Here is a 7,367-nt window from a genome sequence, read left to right on the forward strand (position 1 = left end):
TACTCCTCGATTTTTCTAGCAACCTTTGTAGTAACTTGGCGTGGTTTCAGACGTCCTCGATATTTGGCGATCACGTTCGCGTTGTTTATTCCAGCGAGAAACAACTGCGCCTCGTGCTTTTTCGGCATACTTTCCTATATGAATAGTATTTTAATGATCTAATTATTGTAATTATAGAGGAATGACTATTGAAGTAGGGGCGAAGTTTTCCTCATTTGAAAGCTTGCAAGACAAATTACGGAAGAAGAGAATTTTGTGCATTTTGATGTGCAAGATTCTGCTAAATTGAAAACATGGAAATGTCGAATTGGTGTATTACAAATTAAAATACACCAATGTTTTTGGCGGACGAGAGTGCCAAAAAAAGGAAACAAAACAAAAATGAAAGGAAATCTATAAGTGAGTATAAGTTTTGTGTGTTTACCAGTACACCGAACTGACATATAAGAAATATAATCTAATTTTCTTACAAGTTGCTTCCTCTTTAAAAAATAATACTACGTTGCATGTATTAGCTGTTTTATAAGGTTATAAATAAATACACTGCTCAAAATGTGTCGCAATTCATTAATGACTCTAAGTTTGCCGATGATTGGTTTTATGAACCGTATTTAGTCACCAAAGTAGATATCTATTGTTTTTGAGACCTCGATTTGGTGTATTTTTCATCAATATTAATGTAGCTTTCTGTTTGATAGTACATTTATTGCATTGACTGATATTTTTTATACTAAGAGCTCCTACAGCTCAACAGGCACTTAAAATAGCAATAGGTAATTATTTTATACTTAATGCCAAATTGCTTCATGTAATATCTTTTCAATAGTGTTTTACAGCTCTTTTACTGTGTGTTATTCTTGTTGCACTGTAATGTTTGTATTATATTCCTGGCTTCTTGTTTCATTTCATGGCAATGCATTACTGGGCCAGTATTTGTGAGGCTACTTTTATCTAAATATGGACAGCATCTTGTCGAGTAGATGTAAATAACAGCTAAATCGTTAGTGATTTTGACCTAGATTAAGGCAACTATGACGTTAGGCGACTGTAATGGTTTGACGCGCGTGAACGAACGAAAAGTACCCAAGGATAATTTGGTAAGGCAAATTTTAATAATTAAGTTTAATTTATGTTTCACAAAAGAACTAGATAAGTGCCCAAAAAAACAGTATTGAAAACTTCAATTCTTAAAGAATCAAAATATTTATGTAAAAATTGATGCACCTAGTTAGTCTATTACAAAATTGTTTCGCTCGACCTTGCATGTCGATAATATGATTTGATGCGGGTAAAATGTTACAATGTATTTAATATTTCGCTATTGAGGTGTAAATGATGTTTGATGCACTTTTGAATCCATTGGGAGACCTGCAATCCTATTTTCTCAAGTATTAACCTTGAAGTGGCTACTGCTGAAGCACTGATCACAACTGGTGTGTTTATCTTATACGTCTGTGAGCACTACAGGTTAAAATGCATTGTGTGCAAAGCATTTCCCCGCTTGATATTTGGTATTCTTGATTTTTTTTCTATGCACAGAAGGCAGAAATTCATATTAATTTATTATAATTGTTCTCCTTTTGGATTCTATTCTATATTGTTCATCTGAGTAAGTAGAAACGTGGTGTAATAGACAACAGAAATATAATAATTTGTTTATGAAAACAGTGAAAACTCATGCATTGCGTACTATTCCATTGTGATGCATTGTAAAATTGTTGCATTTAAGATTTAAATTAAGTTGTTTTTCCCCCCATAGTTAAAGAAGTATTTTGGGCGTGCAGCTTCAGAAACTGAATTCCTTACTGAATGGTACATGGTAGAGAGATTTGGCTTCATTTACTGTCAGTCATTTCCTCTGCTTGTACTTTTCAGTTTAGCCTGAACCTGAAGAGTAACAACTAAATCAACAGAAGTATGGATCTGTATGATGTTTCAAGGGTTTTCATCTGTAAGAGGTAATCAAGTAGAAAATCATACAACTTTAGTTGTATGTAGTATTTTTGAAGTAGATAAAGTAGTATTTTTACTTATTATCTTAGTAGTATTTTTAAAAGTTGATAAATGACACAAGTCTACATGAACTTTTTCCCATGTATTCTAACTTGTGATTGTTTATTGATTTGTGTTCAAAAAAAGTTAAGCAGAGTAAGCTATTAAAAACAGCTTGTTAACCTATTAAAACTATTAAATAAATGATTTAATTAGAAATAGATGAGAAATATAATACAGTTGACTCTATCTAACGACTTTCAGGGGACCACAAAAAAATCGTACTTAAATAGAATGCTTCTAAAACTGCAGTGGAGTATCTGGGACTATGAAAAGTCATTCAATAGAATGTCGTTACACAGAACCAACTGCAATTTGATATTTGAAAAAGGAGAAAATACAATGCATTATGTATTATTCCAGTATGATTATGATGCTTGGCAATATTTGTGCATTTAAGTTTTAAATTAAGTTGTTTTTTTCCCCCTCAGTCCAAGAAGTATTTTGCATGTGCAGATGCAAAAACTGAAAATTCCTGACTAAATGGCACATAGTAGAGAGATTTGGCTTCATTTGCTGTCATTTCCTCTGCTTATGCTTTTCAATTTACTCGGAGCCTGAAGAGTAATAACTGATTCAATAGAAGTATGAATGTGTGTGATATTTCATGAGTTTTAATCTGTAATAAGTAATCAAGGAGGAAATTATTCAACTTTAAAATCATCAAATAACAAGTGTACATGAATTTTTTTCTTATGTTCTAACTTTTTATTATTCATTGATTTGTGTTATGCAGTTGACTCTAATTCTAATATTTTTTTATCTCATAGATTTCATTGGGTCCCTAACTCTTGAGAAGGGCTGTGGTTGCTTCCCGTAACTCAAAGGTTACAGCCGGTTTTTTCAGGACTTTGAGTACAGTGATTGAGAGTTAACTGTACTATGTAGTATTTTGTCTACACATCTGAGGAGCAAAAGCTAACTGTGTTAGCTTTTGCTAACTGAGCTGTTAGCAAAAGATAACAGCTCAGGCTCATTGATCTCTTGAATTTACAGTGATTGGCATAGCTAACCTAAATTAATTTTTACTGTGTATTTGTTAAGTAATTTTTATACCTTCTGACACCTCTTTACACACCCCTGATGAAAAAGTGTTACGCAATTTTACTCCATATAGAGATGTTTGGAGCTTTTAGATCACCTGTTTCTTTCATGTCTTAATATCTCTTAGCCCATCTTTGTTAATAGCACCCATAATTTTTGTAAAATAGTTTAAATGAAAATTCAGAAAGTAAATTTTTAAGCTCAATGGAAGACTAAGTAGGGGCATATTCTTGAAGATTTAAAGCTTGGATCCTCCTTTTTCTAGATATTTGCCTAGAAGCTTGTTAAGACATCTTTAAAGGCATCCTACGTAGAACATTGAAGGAACAGTGTGAAGCAGGATAATGGTAGAACTAACGAGACATTGGGGCAAAATATTGAAATTATTCTGTGTAATTTGTCTACTTGTCATCAAAAAAGGGTGGAAGTATTTGAAGACATAACATGCCTCATAACAATTCATTTAAGAGGAATTGGTTAATTTTTAAAAGGTTTTTCCCTTATTGTTTGGAGGCTTGCTCAATTTCCCTTGATCAAATCCAATTTGTTAAACAGATATATTTCTGCTTCATTCATGAAGAAATAAAGATTTGATCATTTGAATTGGTACCTACTATGCGTACATTTTTGGAAGCTATAAATAAAGTTCTTGTATCAAATCTCTGTGTCTGTATATTTAATGTTTTCTACCAGATTGTTATAAATTTTCTGCAACCTCTCAAATTAGCTACTATGTATTTTTTAACAGCCACATCTAGCCATTTCATATATCTTAGAAGTGTGGTGGAAAAAAAAAACATTTTAATCATTTGAAGTTTGGTTGCTAATATTGCAAATAAGTGTTGGTTCAGTTATGTTAGGACAAATGATGAGTAAAAGAAATTGTCTCAGACATGCACTGCTCATGGATCCTTCAAGTGTGCATATTAGAGAGGATTTCTTTTTCAAATTAATACATGATTTATAATTATTTATCTGTTTTTAGCTGATAGCCCTCACACATTTTCACTTGTTTTAGTTTTAGCCATGATTTCTTAGATTTCAAAATTTTGTTTCTTTCCTCTCTTTTTCAAGATTCTGTCATTTTTTTATTTTTTTTCAAGCATTTGCAGCGTAGCACATTCTAGTCAAGAGACCCCACATTAATACAAAGACCACACACAAACTTTGATTTCACAATTTTACGTCAAAACGTATAAATTGTTGTAACTTGAAAAAAAAAAAAAAAAAAAAGGCCCTGGCATTCATTTGAATTTTGACGTCTTGATTTCAAATTATGTTTTTCGAAATCACAAATTGCGATAGGACCCTACTCGTTGAATTTCTTGTTTCTATGTACAGAATGGAAGTAGAGGACAAATTCACACTCATCATATCATGACCAGTGATTTTCTAGGTTAGGTAAAAGGAGGCATATTCTTAAAAAAAACTAGTAATTAGGATGAGGTAATAAAGATATGACCAAATTGCACTCGTGCACTTTTCATAAAGATTAAACTTACAACGTATAATGTTATACTTTTATCCTTACCAGAATTAAGTATTTTTAGATGTTTTTCCTGAAAATATTTGATTTTACACACAAAAAAAAAAAACCCTTTATGCAAAAACTATTTGAGATAAGACTTGAATGCAGACGATTTGTAACCATGACGACGAAAATAAGTCTCGCTAAATAAATATTTAAAACATAAAATTTTTATTCGTTTATAAATATTTTGTTAATTCCCTCATTATTTGGGGTTTGAGTATACATATTTAATGTTTGTTTCCTCCTATTATGGGAAGAAAAAAGGAAAATAAATTTTTTGATTAATTTTGTATTTAATGACTCAAGAATCTCAACGGAATATCAATTTTCCTTGATGTGGAGTTGAGATACGTCCATTAATTAGCATATCGATCACTTAAATTTATTTTACCGATTAATCCGTGAAAAAATTATTCTTGGCGCTTTTCCCCCCCCCCCCCTACCCTAACCTAAACTCCAAATTCGACCTACAGAATCTGCTTTTCCCACTTCTGTAATGCGCTAAGGCAGTTGTTCCTAACTATGACATGAACGGAAAAATCGCACTTTTTTTTCTTTCTAGGAATAAATGTTTTTTTTTTTTTTTGACCAACGTTTCAGGAGAGGATTTGTCACCAACCCTAATCTATGCTAGACTGGCTGGGAGTTGCGCCCCCCCCCCCAAAGGATGAATTAATTTCACTATTTTAGTTATTACTTTTTAATTGACTTTTCTTTTGCATTTTTTACGTAGTTAATTAAAAAGAACACAAAATACACACAGCATATTTGCTTGCTAAGGAAGTATTACTGGATTTCAGAGTTGCAGAATACATTTAACTCACTAGTTTCGAATTCAAGGGACCGTATTATCGCGATTCGTCCACTAATTCTTCTTTGATGGAATCAATAATTATTTTGATTTTTTTTTTTAATTTTATTTATTTATTTTTTTAAATTTGTAGGCGCACCTAAAAGAGTCATTTTGATCCAGGAACCTATTTGTGATTCTTTTTCAGCTTATAAAAAATGCAGAATGAAAGAAATCATATGGTAGTTTCTTGGAAAAACCATGATTTTTAATGGAAACGGCATGTAGTATCAATATGTTATCTCAACTGTATCATGGTTTCAAGAACAAATCAGCAATTGTTTTGAAATTCACACAAAAATAGTTTCTGAATTCTTCAGTAAAACTTATATGTTATGATTTTCTTTATAAATTAATTAAAAAAACTTCAAGTGAGGTATGGGTTTATTTAATAACTTTGCCCTTTTGTTATAACCTTAACGGCAATGTTCCTGAGTAAAACTGCTCATTGTCTAGCATCTCGGTGACATTATATTGGGTTTAGTATTTAAATGGCTTGAAACGTTAAAGATGTTTTCGGTTCATGTATTTCACATGTTTTCGGTCTACATTAAAAGTATATTAGTGCATAATATTCATGTACTTCGAAGTAGATTCCTCGATCTAAAGGAGAAATAAAAAACATGCACTTTTGAAAATAAAGTCATTAAAGCTTTGTTATGAAACATCAAAGGTGACGCGGGGGGGGGGGGCTATTCAATTTTCCGTACCCCCTCCAAATGATTTTTCTGTATCCGCCCCTGCTGGATGGTCGTCGTATTCGTATTAGTTAATCAGCACAAAGTACTTTTTTTTTTATCAGGGACAATTGCCACAATAGGCCATATGGTCGTGGGGGAGGGAGGTTCAGGCGCGTTATTTGGACAGTTTGGTCTTAAAAAAAGGTAGTCTCCGATTGAAAAAACTATAAGATCTTGAAGGAAAACTCAAGCTCTGGCGGCCCTGTATTGGTAGGCCCAATTTTTTTCTTGAAGGGGCTCTGTTTTTTATTTTACTTTAAACTGAGCAGGACCGGATCTATAAATTTTGTGCCCCAAAATCTGTAGGGCCATTCCCCTAGTAGTATGTTTGTGACGTAATTAAGTCTTTGGGTAGTTTTTTATTTATTTATTTTTTTTAATTTTTTTCCTCAATTTCTTGGGACATTGGGCCCCCCGCAACGCGGGGTCTGCAGGTAAGCAGATCCAGCCCTGGAACCGAGGACACTCATGCTCCCCTCTCCCATTGTGCATATATACAGTAGGGGATTCATAACTATATCATCCAAATAAGCTGTGCTGACTGTGTGTAGATCAGAAACACGGTTACAAAGCAAGATTCATGCTTAGGAACATATGACGTTAACGTAATGCTGACGCGCGATATGCATACAAAGTCAGAAACCGAAACAGAGGCAGTGTCGGATTTCTCTCCTGAAGAAATACTAAAAATGATGCTGAACAAAAAAAGTCAACAGTTTCGGAATAGCATCGACCTTGCCAATGTTCATTAAGATAAAGTATAGTTGACATTAGTCCAAAAAATTTTTTATAACGGGGGGGGGGGGGGGGGGCAGTCGACACCTCCCGATCTCCAAAAGTGACTATCTTGGAATGAAGAAACAATTTAATAGTATCAAAAGAGTGCCTAAATCTTTCTCATGAGCGATGTCCTAACTCCATTTAACCCCTTGATATATCATATTGATCCCGGAAAATGGGCGCCCATTGCCCATATGCAACATTTTGAGAAGAGGGGGACCAGATATTTTCCCCATGGTGTAGCAGGATATATTTTCCCCGTGGAAATCGATTTCTGTACAGATTAGAGTTATTAAAATTTGACATTTTTAATAACTCATTCATTAGTAGCTAGAGAAATGTTAATACATTTTTGCGAAGAAATAATACT

This window comes from Uloborus diversus, chromosome 3 (genome assembly GCF_026930045.1).
Source record: "Uloborus diversus isolate 005 chromosome 3, Udiv.v.3.1, whole genome shotgun sequence".
NCBI classification, from domain to species: domain Eukaryota; kingdom Metazoa; phylum Arthropoda; class Arachnida; order Araneae; family Uloboridae; genus Uloborus; species Uloborus diversus.